Source organism: Pristiophorus japonicus, chromosome 9 (genome assembly GCF_044704955.1).
Source record: "Pristiophorus japonicus isolate sPriJap1 chromosome 9, sPriJap1.hap1, whole genome shotgun sequence".
In the NCBI taxonomy this organism is placed as follows: domain Eukaryota; kingdom Metazoa; phylum Chordata; class Chondrichthyes; family Pristiophoridae; genus Pristiophorus; species Pristiophorus japonicus.
The window spans coordinates 218006537-218026126 of record NC_091985.1 but is presented as its reverse complement, the minus strand read 5'-3'; the positions used below and the strand labels follow the sequence as shown (position 1 = coordinate 218026126).

The following is a 19590-nucleotide window of genomic DNA, read 5'->3' as shown; positions in this document are numbered from 1 at the left end:
TTCAGTTATTCGCTGTTAACTGGAAGAGTGTATGTGTGAGCAGAGAACCGTAATGCAGAGAACGGGAACTGAAAACTCCCCCATACGGATAAGGGGTAAGCCATTTGGGACTGAGATGAGGAGAAACTTCTTCACTCAAGAGTTGTTAACCTGTGGCATTCCCTACGGCAGAGTTGTTGATGCCAGTTCGTTAGATATATTCAAGAGGGAGTTCGATGTGGCCCTTATGGCTAAAGAGATCAAGGGGTGTGGAGAGAAAGCAGGAAAAGGGTACTGAGGTGAAAGATCAGCCATGATCTTACTGAATGGTGGTGCAGGCTCGAAGGGCCGAATGGCTTACTCCTGCACCTATTTTCTATGTTTACAGGTCTGAAATAAGCCAATCTATCGGTACATGAATTAAAGGGCTCTGACTCAATTAAGTCAGTAAGCAGCCCTTCCACAGATACTGTGGTCGGCTCTGAAAAGAGCCTTTCGGTTATTAGATTAAATCTTGTCCGCTTTACTTGCTCTTGGACGAAGTGGTGGTTTTCTTGGGCAGCAGCACAGCCTGGATATTCGGCAGCACCCCGCCCTGAGCGATGGTCACCTTTCCCAGCAGCTTATTGAGCTCCTCGTCGTTGCGGATGGCCAGCTGCAGGTGTCTGGGGATGATGCGGGTCTTCTTGTTGTCGCGGGCCGCATTGCCGGCCAGCTCCAGGATTTCAGCGGTCAGATACTCGAGCACAACAGCCATGTAGACCAAAGCTCCGGCACCCACACGCTGAGAGTAGTTCCCCTTTCGCAGGAGCCTGTGAACACGGCCCACAGGGAACTGCAGTCCGGCCCGGGAGGAACGAGCCTTGGCCCGAGCTTTACCGCCGGTTTTTCCTCTTCCAGACATTTCCACAATCCACAGGTTCAGAAAAAGAATGCAAAACTCCTCCCTCATCTGCTCTTCTTATACATTCTGGAGGGATACAGGGAGTGAACTTGTGATTGGTCGCTCTGCGGTGCATTTCATTGGTCTTTTCCGATGACCAATCACCATCTGCTTAGCCTGCCACTGAAAAGAGGGCGAAAATTATTGTTCGACTTCCAACGAATCTTCAATTTCAAAAACCCCGCCCGTAATTTTTACAATGCGGATTATGTTAATAAATTCATCATTAGCCAAAGATTTCCAAACACATTTTATTCCATATTGCCTTCCAAATTCCAGGATGTTACAATCAGGATTAAATTAGGGTTCACTTTCAAACATTCTGTTACGGGACACATTCCAGCTCATTCTTTGTACAATTTGGGAATCACAGATCATGGATAATCCTCCGCACAGGCGGGAGTGAGACCAGAACTGGAAGTCCTTCTGTGAAAAGAGAAGAGGGACAGAGTGTTCCAACTGCCCCGTTCTGGTCTCTGTAAGAACTTCCATTCTGAGTTGTTGCACACGCAGGCTCCGGGTAATAAGCGGGTTGACTAACTAGATTTTTTTTTTGAAAAAGGGCTTGAGAGAGAATGAGGTGAGTAAAGTCTAAAACAAGACCATAATTCGTCGGCAGGCGACCAGGGAGTGTTTATATTTTACTGGGAGGGAACTTCATCAACGAAGCTAAGGCTGAACCGGACAGTAAAACCGATTATCTGAAAATTCGTATCTAAATCTACCCTGGATCTTTAAATGTTGTCAAAAACACTTGCTCAGGAAATAATTACAGTAAATTGAGATTAAAGGATGACGCGTTTGTGCAGCTCTTTCAGAGAGGTTGTGGGTGGCTCTTAAAAGAGCCGTTGTGTTTGGGGTTTGTTTCGTCAGCGTTTTACTTGGAGCTGGTGTACTTGGTCACCGCCTTTGTCCCTTCCGACACGGCGTGCTTGGCCAGCTCCCCGGGCAGCAGCAGGCGCACGGCGGTCTGGATCTCCCGGGAGCTGATGGTGGATCGCTTATTATAATGGGCCAGGCGGGAAGCCTCACCCGCGATGCGCTCGAAAATATCGTTCACAAACGAGTTCATGATGCCCATAGCCTTGGAGGAGATGCCGGTGTCGGGATGAACCTGCTTCATCACTTTGTAGATGTAGATGGAGTAACTCTCCTTCCTCGACTTTCTGCGCCTCTTGCCGCCCTTCGGTGGCGTTTTCTTGATCACTTTCTTGGCGCCTTTCTTGGCAGTAACTGATTTCTTCTCTTCAGGCATCGTCTTGTTCAATCCGACCCAGACATGACGTAAACTTAGCTCGGAGCTCGTATTATATAGGCAGCCCCACACTCCGCCCACAGCCCTATGCTAATGAGGGATGGGTGAAGGCAACGATTGTGATTGGTGCATTCGCTGCGTTGTCAATTTCCATTGTTCTGTAATTCTCTGATTGGATATTTAAAAAGACCAATCAGATTTACTGCTCGCCACAATCTCAAATTCTTGAATTAGTTTATCAGTTACATCCCCTCCCAAGCCATACTCTGTTCTTTATCGATCGAGATATCTACATGTTCGACAGACATTGACCGGTTTGTATCCGAGATTGCCTGAGGGTCACTTCTGGTCAGGACTTGGGAGTCCTTCTGTGAGGGCAAAAGACCCTCACTGACCTTCCGCCCTGATGCTGCCTTCCTCCCACCGTTTAATTCAACATCTTTCTTATCTGTCACTGCTGTAACTATATTAGTTGTTTCAGTGTTACCTTCACTGGAATATGCTGTACCTTCTGTGCCGTAAACGGCCTATTTCCCTTAGCACAGGGGACATAAATTTAAAGTAATTAGCAGGTTTAGAGGGGAAATTTCTTCACGCAGAGGGTGGGGGTCTGGAACTCACTGCCTGAATGGGTAGTCGAAGCAGAACCCCTCCCCCCCGAAGACCACCTAATAAGACTGTTATTTTGCCATCTGGGGAGTGCACCCCAGCAAAACACCCACCCAGCACTGTGAGGGGAGACCTGCCCTCACAGCTTCCCTCTTTCCCACCCCCCCTCTCTCTCTCTCTGTCACTCTGTCACTCTCTCTGTCTCTCCCCTCTCTCCCTGAGAGCTCTTTCCTCCTAATTAAAAAATCAAGACAATGAGCAGAGGGAGCAAGGCCCCTCCCTAATCGTTAACTAGGGGAGAGGTGTGCCTCATTAAGAGCTCCCTCTGCTCCCACATTTAACGAGGCCTATTAAGACCATTAAGGCCTGTGACCTTGGGGTGAGTGTAACCCTTAAAGGGACCCCGTGATGGCAACCCCATCTATGTCGGTGGCAGGGCCAGTTAAGACTTACGCGCAGGCGGCTTCCACAGCCACTGCGCATCCAGCTGCACTGCTACCATTTAGATTAATAACTAAAAAACATGGGGTCAAGAGCTACACTCACCTCACTATGAGCATCAAGGACTGCGTGTGGGCGATGGCTGGGGTAGTCGGCCCCTCGGCTATTGTCGTGGCCTTCAAGATGTCCAGGAAGGCTGTGTTCTTCCTGGGGTCGGAGCGGGTGGTGTCCCTGGCCCTTGAAAAGGGGCTCACGGTGGGTCAGACATTCCAGCCGGTGGACCCTCTCGAGGCCACCACGCAGAGGATCATTCTTTCGAATGTCCCGCCCTTTGTTCCCGCTGAGCTCCTGCTCCCCCACCTACATCAACTGGGGTCGGGGATTAACCCGATACCGCTCGGTCTCAGGGAGACCAGCCTGCATCATGTGTTCTCCTTCCAGCGCCAGCTTTTTGTCCGGCTGGCGCGGGAGGAGATGACAGAGGGCACCTTTAACGTGGTGCACGAGGGGACGTTGGACGGCGTGCGGTGCCATGCCTGTAGGGAGGTGGGGCATGTTCGTAAGAACTGCCCCACCTCCAAGGCCACCAAAACACCAAAGGCAGCCAAGGCTGGCGCCATCGCCACCCCTCCCCCTAGTAGCATCCGCGTGGATGCGCGGACATCGTTGGAGGCCTTTGTCTTCATGGCCTCCGGCGGTGAGGGAGAGCGTCCGGGTGGAAGGAAGGCATGGAAGAAGGTGAAATACCTCGAGGCGGGTCCCCTGAGCACCGGACAGCCTCATCACCGCACCCGGCCTACCTCTGTCACCTGCCCTGAGCCCGTGCCCAAGCCCTCGACCAATACCGCAGAGGGGCTTGGGCGTGGGCAAGAAAAATAAAAGGGGGGAGTGGAGCGGGAGGCCTCGGCAGTCATTGAGGTCTCCCTGTCTCCGCGCCCCCTCCCCCAGACAAAAAAGGAGGCACCGCTCCAATGAGGTGGAGGGGGAACAATATCCCTCCACGGAGGAGTTGGTGCCTGCCACATGTCCCGCGTCCCCCACCAGCACCCCCAAACCGCGCCATAGGTGGGGGAGAATCTGTCCCCGGGGAGAGTCAGACAGTCGAGGCTGCCCAGCCTCTGCCTCCCGGGGATGGCGAGGAAGATCTGCCTGTTGTGGGGGGCGTGGGGCCGGCGGAGGAATGCGTCGCCGCTGGGTCGGGCATCCCAGGGACTGAGGTGGGCAGGGCTGAAAAGGGCGAACCTGAGCCCGCTCAGCCAATATACAACATCTCCCGGGATCTGCTCGATCTGGCAGATAAATAAAATTTTAATAATTTTAAAGAACCGACACACACTGGGCTGGGGGGTGGCGGCGGGAATGGGGAAGAACACCAACCCTCGCCCCCAACTTTGGAGGTGGGGGACTTGGAGGACCTGGAGCAGTTCTTCGACCAGGTCTCTCCATGTTCCCCGGTGCCTGGGGCTGAGGAGGAACCCCTTCCGCTGCTGCTTCCTGACCCAGCACCACAATTAAAATAGCCCAGTGGGGACTCGTCTGCCGACGATCATGGTGGTGGGATCGGGGCAGAGCCAGGGCCGGATGGAGTGGCCGGGCCGTTTGTCGCACCTCGGGTGGTCGATGGACCGGCTGCTAGCGGTGAACTCCCGGAGGGGGATGGGGACTCGGTGGAGGGTGCGGGAGAAGATCTGGAGTCCATCGCCAGTGAGGTGGTGGATCTCCTCGTGCCCGCTGCTGAGTCCCCCCTCATTCCTGTAAAGGAACTCCGGGACTTTATGGTCCAGAGCCAGGATCGCCACAACTGAGCCCATCTGGCCCTGGAAAAATGGTCCGAGCCGGCGCTCCTCATCAGGTCCATCTGCGCTGCCGCTAAAACCATGGCCGCGGGTGGTCCCTTATCAAAGGCGTAAAGCCTTGAGCTGCGTCGGCTCAAAACATTGCTCGCTGGGCTGCTGAGGGAGTGGAGGTCAACAAACGACTCCACACCCCCCCACCACAATAGGTTAAGTAGAGGTTGTCATGAAGATAACCATAGCCAGGCTCAACATCAACGGCGGCAGAGAGGCACGCCGTAGATTTAACAATTTTTTGCTCCTGCGGGAGGGGAAATACGCGGTGTGCTTCCTGCAAGAAACCCACATCGTTCCGGGAGACGAACGTGGCTCCTGGAATGGCAAGGAGAGGTCCGCATGAGTCACCACACTGCCACTTCTTGTGGGGTGGCCATTTTGCCGCTTGCTGCACGTCACGGTTCACCTGGGGGACGTGCCGCTCCATCTCATGAATGTGTACGCACCTCAGCCCGGCCCGCAGCAAACGCGCTTCTTCGATGAAGTGTCCGCTCTTCTTGGCTCTGTCGCTGTCGGCAACTGCATTGTCCTCAGAGGGGATTTCAACTGCACCCTCGAGGTGAGGGACCGCTCCGGTGCCCCGCAGAGCATGACGGTGATCGAGAAGTTGAGGGACCTGGTCGGGTCCTTCGACTTGGTGGACGTCTGGCGAAATCACCATCCCGACTCCAGCGCCTTTACTTGGGTGAGGCCTGGAAGAGGATGGTCCAGAATCGACTGCCTTTACGTGTCTCGGGCATACGTTTCCTGTGTTCCGGCGGCCTCCATGCGGCTGGTGCCGTGTTCAGACCACCACCTGGTGTGGGTGGAGCTCGCTTCGCTCCACGCGAGGACGGGATCCGCGTACTGGCATTTTAACAACCAGCTGCTGGAGGACGAGCGGTTCCAGGACTTGTTCCGTCATTTCTGGGCCGACTGGAGAAGGAAGCAGGGGGACTTCCCCTCCTTGAGGTTATGGTGGGACATGGGCAAGATTCACGTCCGTGTCTTCTATCAAGAGTATGCGAGGGGGTCGACCAAGGTGCGGGCCTAGAAAAAGAGGTGCTCGACCTGGAATCCCGTCTCAGTCAGGTCGTCGAGGACCCGGCCCTGCGGATGGTGTACGAAGCGCAGAAGGCAGCGCTGAAGGACTGCAGTTCGTCAGGTCCCGAGGCGCGTTCGTGACGTCGCGGATCCGGTTCCTGCGGGATCTGGACCGCGGCTCCCCCTTCTTCTACTCGCTGGAAAAAAGACAGGGTGTCCGTAAGCAGCTCTTGACGTTGCTGGCCGATGATGGCTCTCTGTCTCAGATCTGGAGGGCGTCAGCAACAGGGCCCGAGGATATTATGGGGCTCTGTTCTCTCCGGAGCCGTCCAGCTAGGAAGTGCGTAGAGTTTTGTGGGAGGACCTACCGAAGGTCGGCCCGGAGGGCGCCGAAAATCTGGAAGCTCCGCTAAGCCTGGCGCCCTCCACTGGCTATCGAGGGGAAAAGCCCCAGGGCTGGACGGGCTGACCCATGGAGTTCCACAGGGCGTTCTGGGACGTCCTGGGGGGTGATAACGTGCGGGTCCTGGGGGAAAGTCTGGCAACTGGGGAGATGCAGGGCAGTCATCGTCCTGCTGCCTAAGAAGGGCGATCTCCGCCTACTTAAGAACTGGCGCTCAGTCTCCCTCCTCAGCACGGACTACAAAATCTTTGGCAGGGTGATGTCTGCTCGCCTTGGCACTGTGCTGGACCACATGATCCACCCCGACCAGTCCTACACAGTCCCGGGCCGGACAATCCACGATAACATCCATCTGGTTCGGGACCTCATCCATCATTCCCAGGAGGCTGGTCTGTCGGTCACCTTCCTATCCCTCGACCAAGAGAAGGCGTTCGACAGGGTGGATCACGACTATCTGTTCGGAACTCTGCGCGCTTTCGGGTTCGGGACGCATTTCGTCACCCGGATCCGACTTTTGTATGCCACCGCGGAGTGTCTGATTAAGGTTAATGGGTCCTTGATGGTGCCCCTTCGCTTTAGGAGTGGGGTGCGCCAGGGATGCCCCATGTCCAGCCAGTTATATGCCATCTGCGTGGAGCCTTTTCTGTGCCTCCTGCGGACGAGGTTGACAGGACTGGCTCTGCAAGGGCTGGGCATGGAGGTCGTCCTCTCAGCTTACGCCGATGATGTGCTCCTCACGGTAGAGGATCCCACTGACCTGCGGAGGATGCGTGAGTGCCAGCAGATTTACTCAGCCGCATCCTTCGCCAGTATCAACTGGGAGAAATGTTCCGGACTCCTGGTGGGTCAGTGGTGAGTGGACTCCCTGCCAGAGGAGCTCAGGCCTTTTGCCTGGAGCACGACCCATCTCCTCTATCTGGAAGTCTACCTGAGCCCTGACGAGGAAGCCTGACCGGCGAACTGGCAAGAGCTGGAGGCCAAGGTCGCCGTTCGCCTCGGGCGCTGGACAGGACTGCTCGAAGTGCTGTCCTACAGGGGTCGAGTGCCAGCTGGTGGCCGCTATGCTGTGGTACCGGCTGGTCACTTTGACCCCTTCCCCCTGCGTTTGTCGCCAAGATACAGAAGAAGCTGGTGGACTTCTTCTGGAACAACAGGAAGCACTGGGTCTCTGCGGCGGTCTTGAGTCTCCCGCTTAGGGAGGGCGGTCAGTTGTTGGTGTGCGTCAGCACCCAGCTAGCGACTTTCCGTCTTCAGACCCTGCAGAGATACCTTTACGTTGAGCCCCCTCCTAGGTGGCGTGCACTGGTGACGCATTTCTTCCGCCAGCAGCACAGCCTCAACTACGACATGCAGCTCCTGTTTGTGAGCTTGGGGGGCATCAGGACCACCGTCGAGGGGCTGCCTGTCTTTTACCAGGAACTCATCAGGGTCTGGACAAAGTCTCCACCAAGCGCAGCTCTCCACCGGCTGGAGTGGCAGCTGTCCTGCAGGAGCCGCTGCTCGGGAATCCGTACCTCCACGACCGAGGTTTCAGGTGGCAGTCGAACAAGAGGGCTGCGGCTGGCGAGGTGACCAGGGTCAGGGACCTGCTCAATGATGGAGGCGCAGGCTGGATGACGCCAGACATGCTGGCTTGGCACCTAAATTCGGCCGAAGTCCGCCGCATGGCCAATACCATTGAGTCGCTAAAAACAGCTCTGGGCCCTGACTCCATTAGGTGTGTCGAGGAGGCTCAAGCACGTGAGGAGATCCCGTCCGAACTGCCCCCCGTCCGGACAGAATTCCTCATCGGTGCCAAACCGCGGAACCTCCCTTGGGAGCCGGCGCCTCACAACTTGAGCCACCTCGGGGAAATCCCCTCCGTGCCTTTCAGTTCTGCATGGAGGGGTTTCCTGTACAGGCTGCTCCTGCACACTCTCAACTTTGCCATCCTCGTCTGCCATCCGGACACGCCATGGCGTACCATCTTGCCATCTGGAGGAGGCAGGGGTCCCCGATGGAATGCACTCTATGCGGGAGTCCTCCCATTATTTATCGGGGACTTGGCCTGGAAGGTGGTACACGGAGCAGTCCCATGCAATAAATGTTTAAGTTCGTTCACGGGCTCCCAGGCCGCCTGCAATTTCTGCGGTCTGGAAGAGTCCGTGTTCCACGTTTTTAGTGAATGCACAAGGTTGCACCCCCTGTTCCATTATTTAAAGGGGCTGCTCCTCAATTTCTGGCTGCACTTCAGTCCCACATTCCTGATCTTTGGGCACCCTGTGCGGAGGGGAGCGGGTAGGTCCGAAGGCCTTCTTGTAGGACTGCTCCTGGGCACGGTCAAGGGTGCCATCAGCCGGTCCAGGCAGCGGGCGGTCGAGGGGGTCGTTCAGCCTGACTGCCTGCCTTTCTTCCGTGCTTACATCCGGGCCAGGGTGTCCCTAGAGATGGAGCACGCGGTGTCCACCGGTACGCTCGCGGCCTTCTGCGAGAGGTAGGTGCCGGAGGGACTGGAGTGCATTGTCACCCCCGGCACCAAATTTTAATATGATTTTATATGTTTTGAAGTTTGATTTGTTTTAATTGCTGGGTTTTAGTGTCCCCCTTCCCTTTTATAGGGGACACTTGTAAATTATGGTTTTTCTGCCCCAAAAAAACCCCACAAAAATAACCAAAAGAAAAAGGGCACAGAAAAGTGTTTGGAGTCTACCCCAGATCTGGGGGCACTTGGATTAATTTATGATGTTTTCCCCAAAAGAGTTGTGCTGTAAAGGGCCTATTTCCCTTAGCACAGGGGACAGAAATTTAAATTAATTGGCAGAAGGTTTAGAGGGGAAATTTCTTCACGCAGAGGGTGGGGATCTGGAACTCACTGCCTGAATGGGTGGTCGAGGCAGAAACCCTCACCACATTTAAAACTACTTGGATGTGCACTTGAAGTGCCATAACCTGCAGGGTTACGGACCTAGAGCTGGAAAGTGGGATTAGGCTGGATAACCTTTTGTTGGCTGGCACGGACACGATGGGCCGAAGTGGCATCCTTCCGTCCTGGAAGCTTCGATGATAAATGTCTATAATTCTGAAACTAAAAGGATATACCATCCATCGTGCATATGCTGATTTCAAACATATAGACCTTGGCGAAAATATCTATCTATACAGAACAAAATATAAATCAACGATATCTCCCTCCAGCTCCCCGCCCCTCCTCCCCTCCCCCACTCCCTGTGAGGCGGTGGTTGGCACTGAGACGAGCCTTTGCTTTGTGCTTGGGGGAGAGGGTCGCGTTGAATCCATAGAAAGTGCGGCCCTGCCGTTTCAGAGTGTACACCACATCCATGGCAGTGACCGTCTTGCGCTTGGCTGCTCAGTGTAGGTCTAAACTGGCCGGCTAAGGAAGAGAAATACACAGCCCGGGAACGGCCGGAGCTCCCAGGAACAGAACCAGCATTCAAACTCTCAAACCAGACCATAATTAAACTAGGCCCTTTTAATAACAGCCGACTCTCTTCATACAGCTTTCATTGATAGACTAAAGAATATTTAAGGAACCGGTTGCAGTATTTATACAAGTTTTGAGGCTCTGACAACTGTAGTTTAATTATTAGCTGCTAACTCGAACAGTTTGGGTGAGCAGAGAACCGTAATACAGATACCAGGAACTGAAAACTCCCGCATACAGGTCTGAAACAGACCAATTTATCGGTACCTGAACTGAAGGTCTCCAATAATACAGTAAGCAGCCCTTTCAGATACTGTGAGTGGCTCTGAAAAAAGCCTTTGGGTTATTAGATTAAATCTTATCCGCTTTACTTGCTCTTGGACGAAGTGGTGGTTTTCTTGGGCAGCAGCACAGCCTGGATACTAGGCAGCACTCCACCCTGAGCGATGGTCACCTTTCCCAGCAGCTTGTTGAGCTCCTCGTCGTTGCGGATGGCCAGCTGCAGGTGTCTGGGGATGATGCGGGTCTTCTTGTTGTCGCGGGCCGCGTTGCCGGCCAGCTCCAGGATTTCAGCGGTCAGATACTCGAGCACAGCAGCCATGTAGACCGGGGCTCCGGCACCCACACGCTCAGCGTAGTTCCCCTTTCGCAGGAGCCTGTGAACACGGCCCACAGGGAACTGCAGTCCAGCCCGGGAGGAGCGAGACTTGGCCTTGGCCCGAGCTTTACCGCCGGTTTTTCCTCTTCCAGACATTTCCACAATCCGCAGGTTCAGACAAGGAATGAGAAACTCCTCCCATATCTGCCCTTCTTATACCTTCTGGAGGGATGCAGGGAGCCAACTTGTGATTGGTCACTCTGTGGTGGATTTCATTGGCCGTTTCCGATGACCAATCACAGCCTGTTTAGTCCACCAAAGAAAGGAGGGCGGAAATTACTGGTTTCCAACAATCAGAATCTAACGATTTTTAAAATTCAAAAATCCCGCCAATAATTGTTAAAATTGCGGATTATGTTAGTAACTTCACAGTTAGCCATATATTTCTAAATAATTTGTTTCCTTTTGTCTTATTCCATGTTTGCCTTGCAAATTCCAGCCTGTTACAATCAAGATTAAATTCGGCTTCAGCTTCAAACTGTCTGTAACGGGCGGGACTCAGTCCCCACTGATTCTGTAACGGGACACATTCCAGCTCCAGCTTTGTAAAAGTGAACTTGTTTTCACAGGAGCTGCTGTGGGGGTGAGACCAGAACGGAGAGTCCTTCTGTGAAAAAAGTGGGACCGAGTGTTCAAACTGCCCCTGTTCTAGTCTCTAAGAACTCCCATTCTGGGTTGTTACACTGCGGGGAGTCTCGGGTTAATAAACAGACTGAGCGCAATGGAATAAAACAAAACGTGAAAAGGGCTTGAGTGAAAATGTGACTGAAATCGGAGTTTCCTCGCCCCCCAAAATAAATTCGTCGGCAGGCGCTGTTAATGAACGGGTCTGAGAACAAAGTGAAAGCGACCAGGGACGTGTTTGTAGTTGACTCTGCAGGAAATTCCAGCGACACCAAGGTCGAACCACTCAGTGAAGCTGCTTATGAGAATTCAAAACTAAATCTACAGCTGGAACTGTAAAGGTTCTCATACACAGTTGTTCGGGAAATAATTATAGTAAATTCAGTCTAAAGGGAGATGTATTTGTGCAGCTCTTTTAATGATGTTGTGGGTGGCTCTTAAAAGAGCCGTTGTGTTTGGGGTTTGTTCTGTCAGGACAGCGTGGAGTTTTACTTGGAGCTGGTGTATTTGGTCACCGCCTTTGTCCCTTCCGACACGGCGTGCTTGGCCAGCTCACCGGGCAGTAGCAGGCGCACGGCGGTCTGGATCTCCCGGGAGCTGATGGTGCGGCGCTTGTTGTAATGGGCTAGGCGGGAAGCCTCACCCGCGATGCGCTCGAAAATATCGTTCACAAACGAGTTCATAATGCCCATGGCCTTGGAGGAGATCCCGGTGTCGGGGTGAACCTGCTTCATCACTTTGTAGATGTAGATGGAGTAACTCTCCTTCCTCGACTTTCGGCGCTTCTTACCGCCCTTTGGTGGTGTTTTCTTGATAACTTTCTTGGCACCCTTTTTCGAAGCTGGTTTCTTTTCCTCAGGCATTGTCTTGTTCAGTCGGGCATAGATATGAAGCAAATTCTGCTCCAGGCTCGCATTATATAGGCAGCCCCACACTCCGCCCACAGCCCTATGCTAATGAGGAATTGGTGAAGGCAATGACTATGATTGGTTCATTGGCTGCGTTGTCAATTTCCATTGTTCTGTATCTCTCTGATTGGTCTCTTTAAACATCCAATCAGATTTTTTTTTTTTTTTTAATACGTAGCCAATCGTTCCAATTCTTTGTCAAATCACAAACGCCAGAGGTCACCTTGCACCTGTCAAGGATCACTCTGCGCCAATGCTCTTAGCCAAAAGGCCTAGAGCCACTGCACCGTTCCTGGAAGTACTGCAATACCAGGTTCGTGCCATGGAGGTGGATGGGTCAGGTCCCCCACACACCTCCGTGGAGGTGGATGGGTCAACCCTCCCCACCCACCTCCTGTTTCCAAAAATGCAAGCATGTACCTTCCTGACCAGGGAGGAACCACCATGAGGTCATGGTGGCTGGTCAGAAACGGTACTACACTTGATCTTAGCCAAAAGGCCGAGAAGCGATTTATTGCTCGCCACAATCTCAAATTCTTAAATGAGGTCATCAATTGCATCCCCTCCCGATTTGTACTCTGTTCTTTATGTTTCTGTTCTGCTCTCAGGTAAAAATGGTTAATGACGGCCGGACTTATGAGCAAGTTTCATTCACATTTTTTCCTATATATATATCTGAACAGCAAACTCGCTGCTGTGTTTGTCGATCTAGATTTTTCTATGTTCGAGACATTGACCGGTTTGTAACCGAGATTGCCTGAGGGTCACTTCTGATCAGGACTTGGGAGTCCTTCTCTGAGGGCAAGGGGCCCTCACTGTCTTTCCGCCCTGATGCTGCCTTTCTCCCATCGTTTAATTCAACACCTTTCTTATCTGCCACTGCTGTAACATGGATGTAACAGCACGAATTTATGAAGGGGAAGTCATGTTGGACAAATTTGCTGCAATTCTTTGAGGATGTAACGAACAGGGTGGATAAAGGGGAAGCAGTAGATGTAGTGTATTTGGACTTCCAGAAGGCATTTTCAAGGTGCCACATAAAAGGTTACTCACTGCACAAGATAAAAGTTCATGGGGTTGGGGGTAATATATTAGCATGGATAGAGGATTGGCTAACGAACAGAAACCAGAGAGTCGGGCTAAATGGTTCATTCTCACGTTGGCAATCAGTACCCAATGGGATGCCACAGGGATCAGTGCTGGGACCCCATCTATTTATGATCTATATTAACGACTTGGAAGAAGGGACCGAGTGTAACACAGCCAAGTTTGCTGACGATACATAGATGGGAGGAAAAGCAATGTGTGAGGACACAAACATTCTGCAAAAGGACATAGACAGGCTAAGTGAGTGAGCAAGAATTTGGCAGATGGAGTATAATATTGGAAAGTGTGAGGTCATGCACTTTGGCAGAAAAAAATCAAAGAGCAAGTTATTATTTCAATGGCAAAAGATTGCAAAGTGCTGCAGTACAGCGGGATCTGGGGGTACTTGTGCATGAAACACAAAAGGTCAGTATGCAGGTACAGCAAGTGATCAGGAAGGCCAATGGAATCTTGGCTTTTATTGCAAATGGGATGGAGTATAAAAGCAGGGAAATCTTGCTACAGTTGTACAGAGTATTGGTGAGGCTACACCTGGAATACTGCATGCAATTTTGGTTTCCATATTTACAAAAGGATATACTTGCTTTGGAGGCAGTTCAGAGAAGGTTCACAAGGTTGATTCCGGAATGAGGGAGTTGACTTATGGGGAAAGGTTGAGTAGGTTGGGCCTCGACTCATTGGAATTCAGAAGATTGAGAGGTGATCTTATCGAAACATATAAGATTATGAGGGGGCTTGACAAGGTGAACGAGAGAGGATGTTCCCACTGCTAGGGGAGACTAGAACTAGAGGTCTTAATCTTAGAATAAGAGGCCGCCCATTTAAAACTGAGATGAGGAGAAATTTCTTCTCTGAGGGTTGTGAATCTGTGGAATTCGCTGCCTCAGAGAGCTGTGGAAGCTGGAACATTGAATAAATTTAAGACAGAAACAGACAGTTTCTTAAACGATAAGTGAATAAGGGTTTATGGGGCAGGGAAGTAGTCCATGATCGTATTAAATGACAGAGCAGGTTCGAGGGGCCGTATGGCCTACACCTGCTCCTATTTCTTATGTTTTTATGTTCTTATGTTCTAACTACATTTGTTGTTTCAGTATTACCTTCATCTGGAATGCTCCGTAAATGTCTATGATTCGAAAACTAAAAGGACATTCTGTCCATCGTGTATATGCTGATTTAAAACACCTAACACCACAATATCGATTTTGGCAAAAAAACATATCTATGCAGAACAAAATGTAAATCAACTATCTCGCCTCCGTTCCCCGGGTCACTGCTCTCTCTGTGAGGCGGTGGGTGGCTCTGAGAAGAGCCTTTGTGTTGTGCTTGGGGGAAAGGTCGCGTTGTTCAGCCGCCGAACCCATCGAGAGTGCGGCCCTGCTGTTTCAGAGCGTAGACCACATCCATGGCAGTGACCGTCTTGCGCTTGGCGTGCTCAGTGTCGGTGACCGCATCGCGGATCACATTCTCCAGGAAAACCTTCAGTATCACGCGGGTCTTCTCGTAGATCAGGCCCGAGATTCGCTTGACTTTGCCTTTACCCAATCCTTTGCCTCCTCATCCAGTCATGGTGATTCTTTACTCAAATCGCCACTGAATGTTAATCTCTCGCCTTACCCATTGTCTGTTGAGACCACCAATGAAACGAGGGCGGAAATTCCTGTCAACAGTCAGACCTCGAACGATTTTTAATTTCAAAAACACCGCCAATAAATGTTTTAAGTGCGGATTATGTTAATAAATTCACCATTAGCCAAAGGTTTACAAACAGGTTTTACTTCCTTTTATTTTATTCCATATTTCCCTTACAAATTCCAGACTGTTAAAATCAGGATTAAATTCGCGTTCACTGTCAATCTGTCTGTAACGGACGGCAATCAATCCCCACTGACTCTGTAACGGGACACATTCCAGCTCAAACTGTGTAAAAGTTGGGAATCACAGATCATGGATCGATCCTCCGCACAGGGGGAAGTGAGACCAGAACTGGAAGTCCTTCTGTGAAAAGGGAAGAGGGACAGAGTGTTCACACTGCTCCCGTTCTGGTCTCTGTACGAACTCCCATTCTCGGTTTTTACACTGCGGGGAGTCCCGGGTTAATACACGGATTGACCTGCAACAGGAATTGAAAAATAAACTCGAAAGGGGCTTGCGAATGAGGTGACTGAAATGTGAGTCTCATCCCCTAAACAAGCTCCTAATTCCTCGACAGGCGCTGTAAATGGGAACGAGCGACAAGGAACCGTGTTTGCAGCTTGAATGGCGGGAAATTCAACAGCGGCCTAACGTCGAACCGGACAGTGAAGCTGCTTATGAGAAATCAAAACTAAATCCACGGCTGGAAATGCAAAGGTTCTCAAACACACATGTTCAGGAAATAATTACAGTAAATTGAGTCTAAAGGGTGATGCGCTTGTGCAGCTCTTTCAGAGAGGCTGTGGGTGGCTCTTAAAAGAGCCGTTGTGTTTGGGGTTTGTTCTGTCAGGACAGCGTGGAGTTTTACTTGGAGCTGGTGTACTTGGTCACCGCCTTTGTCCCTTCCGACACGGCGTGCTTGGCCAGCTCCCCGGGCAGCAGCAGGCGCACGGCGGTCTGGATCACCCGGGAACTGATGGTGTCAGATTCTGGTATGTGAGTGTGTATTTAATTCTGTACCTATCTATCTCTGGTATATGAGTGTGGCGTTTAATCTGTACCCGTCAGTTACTGGTATATGATTGTGGGGGTTATTCTGTACCTCTCAGTTTCGGTTATGTGATTGTGGGTTTTAATCGGTACCTGTCACTCTCTAATATGTGAGTGTGGTGTTTATTCTGTACCTTGTACATGGCCTTCTTCGACCTTACAAAGGCCTTTGACAATATCAACCACGAGGGTCCACGAGGGTCTATGGAGCGTCCTCCTTTGTTTCGGATGCCCCCAAAAGTTAGTCACCATCCTCTGTCTGCTCCACGGCGAGATGCAGGCCGTGATCCTTACCAACAGATCCATCACAGAGCCAATCCATGTCCAAACTGGGGTCAAACAGGGCTGGGACTTCACCCCAACCCTCTTCTCAATCTTTCTCGCTGCCATGCTCCACCTCACAGTCAACAAGCTTACCACTAGAGTGGAACTAAACTACAGAACCAGTGGGAACCTGTTCAACCTTCGTCGACTCCAGGTCAGGTCCAACATAAGAATTAGGAACAGGAGTCGGCCATCTAGCCCTTCGAGCCTGCTCCGCCATTCAACAAGATCATGGCTGATCTGGCCGTGGACTCAGCTCCACTTACCCGCCCGCTTCCCGTAACCCTTAATTCCCTTATTGTTTAAAAATCTATCTATCTATCTGTGATTTGAATACATTCAATGAGCTAGCCTCAACTGCTTCGTTGGGCAAAGAATTCCACAGATTCACAACCCTCTGGGAGAAGAAATTCCTTCTCCCAGAGGGTTGTGAATCTGTGGAATTCTGTGTCTGGCATGCGAATCCAAGATCACCCCAACCTCTGTCATCAAGCTACAGTACGCAGACGACGCCTGCAGCTGCGTACATACAGAGGCTGAACTCCAGGACATAGTCGACGTATTCACTGAGGAGTACGAAAGTATGGGCCTTACACTAAACATCCGTAAGACAAAAGGTCCTCCACCAACCTGTCCCCACTGCACATCACTGCCCCTCAGTCATCAAGATCTACGGTGTGACCCTGGACAACATGGACCATTTCCCATACCTCGGAAGCCTCATATCAACAAGAGTAGACATTGATGAGGAGATTCAACACCGCCTCCAGTGCACCCATGCAGCCTTCGGCTGTCTGAAGAAGAGTGGTCAAAGACCAGGCCCTCAAATCTGCCACAAAGCTCATGGTCTACAGGGCTGTAGTAATACCCGCCCTCCTGTATGGCTCAGAGACATGGACCATGTACAGTAGACACCTCAAGTCGCTGGAGAAATATCACCAACTATGTCTCCACAAGATCCTGCAGGTCCCCTGGGAGGACAGACTCACCAACGTTAATGTCCTTGACCGGGCCAATATCCCCAGCATTGAAGCACTGACCACACTTTACCAGCTCCGCTGGGCAGGCCACATTGTTCGCATGCCAGATACAAGATTCCCAAAGCAAGCGCTCTACTCAGAACGTCTTCATGGCAAACGAGCCAAAGGCGGACAAAGGGAACGTTACAAGGACACCCTCAAAGCCTCCCTGATAAAGTGCAACATCCCCACTGACACCTGGGAGTCCCTGGCCAAAGACAGCCCTAAGTGGAGCACCTCGAGTCTCATCGCCGAGAGCATGCAGAAATCAAGCGCAGGCAGCGGAAAGAGCATGTGGCAAACCAGTTCCATCCATCCTTTCCCACAATGACTATCTGTCCCACCTGTGACAGGGACTGTGGTTCTCGTATTGTATTGTTCAGTCACCTAAGGACACATTTTTAGAGTGGAAGCAAGTCTTCTTCGATTCCGAGGGACTGCCTATGAATAAATATTCTGTACCTGTTAGTCTCTGGTATGGCTGTGGGGTTAATCTGCACCTGTCAGCTGCTTTGTGAGTGTGGATTTTATTCTGTTCCTCTTGGTTCTGGTATATGAATGTGGGTTTAATATCTAACTGTCAGTTTTTGATATGTGAATGTGAGATTTAATCTATACATATCAGTTTCTGGTATGCGAGTGTGGTCTTTAATCTGTACCTGTCAATTTCTGATGTATGACTGTGGGGTTAATCTGGAACTGTCAGTTTCTGGTATGTGAGTGTGGGTTTCTATTCTGCAACTGTCGGTTTCTGCCATATGTGTGTGGGTTTAATCTGTACCTGTCAGTATCTGATGTGTGAGTATAGGTTTTAACCTGTACTTGTCAGTGTCTGGTATGTGAGTGTGGGGTGTAATCTGTACATATCAGATTCTAATATGCGAGTGGGTATTTTAATCTGTACCTGTCAGTTTCTGGTATATGAGTGTAGGGTGTAATCTGTACCTGTCAGTATCTGCTATATGAGTGTGGGTTACTATTCTGTACCCGTCAGTTTCTGGTATATGAGTGCGTGTTTGTTCTGTACCTGTCAGTTTCTGATATATTAATGTGTATTTTATTCTGTACCTGTCAGTCTCTGGTATGTGAGTGTGTTCTTTTTTTCTGTAACTGTCAGTTTATGATATGTGAGTGTGCATTTTATTCTATACATTTCAATCTCTGGTATGGGAGTGTGGGGTTTAATCTGTACCTACCAGTTTCTGGTATGCGAGTGTGTATTTTATTCTGTACCTGTCAGTTTCTGGTATATGAGTGTGTATTTTATTACCTGCCCATCTCTGGGATGTGAGTGTGTGTTTAATCTATATCTGTCAGTTTCTGGTATGTGAGTGTGCATGATATTCTGTACCTGTCAGTTTCTGGTATATGAGTGTGCGTTTAATCTGTACCTGTTAGTTTCTGGTATATGAGTGTGTGTTTAAATTGTACCTGTCAGTTTTTGGTAAATGAGTGTGTGTTTAATCTGTACCTGTCAGTTTCTGGTATATGAGTGTGTGTTTAATCTGTACCTGTCAGTTTCTGGTATATGAGTGTGGGTCTAACCTGTACCTGTCAGTTTCTGGTATACGAGTGTGGGTTTAATCTGTAACTGTCATTTCTGTATATGAGTGTGGGTTTTATTCTGTATCTGTCAGTTTCTGGTAAAAAAAAAATGTGGGATTAATCTGTACCTGTTAGTTTCTGGTATTGGAGTGTTGGTTTTATCCCATAGCTGTCAGTTTCTGGTATGAGTGTGGGTTTAATATGTAACCATCAGTTTCTGCTAAAAGGTGTGTGGTTTAATCTGTACCTGACAGTTTCTGGTCTATGAGTGTGGGTTTTAATCTATACCTATCAGCTTCTGGTGTGCAAGTGTGGGTTTTATTCTGTATATTTCAGTATCTCGTATATGAATCTGATCTGTTTCAATGGTGAAACAGCATCGGATCCTACCGCTCTGTGTGGCCGTAAGATTCACAATGTAACTCAGCCACTTCGGATCACTGTTGGAGTGACAGCTTCTGCTGTCTGTGATAATAGGATTGAGGCCAGTTCTGTGTCTCTGCGCTCTGTGAGTGATAATGCACTCACTGTGAGAAGGAGCTGCTTGCACTTTTCCTTGTATTCCAGATGAAGGAAATATCAGATTTATACTGGCTCAATGAAGTATTTTGCTTTGTGAATAATAATACCAGAAAAATATTAGTTATGATATGGACGACTGAGACAGAGAATATAAAATAAAGTTGTAATGAATGGAAATGTTTATAATAAAGTAAAGTATCTGGAGAGAGGAAACCATGATACAAACAGTGTCCTTGTCACAGTTAACTCAGAGACTAGGGTCCTGAACTGAAAG

At 50.4% G+C, this 19590-nt stretch overlaps 1 pseudogene; it reads right to left on the bottom strand.

The window, feature by feature from the left end:
• Nucleotides 1-12390: 12390 nt before the first annotated feature.
• On the bottom strand, nucleotides 12391-12625 carry LOC139274244 (U2 spliceosomal RNA; annotated as a pseudogene).
• Between the last annotated feature and the right edge of the window lie 6965 nt (nucleotides 12626-19590).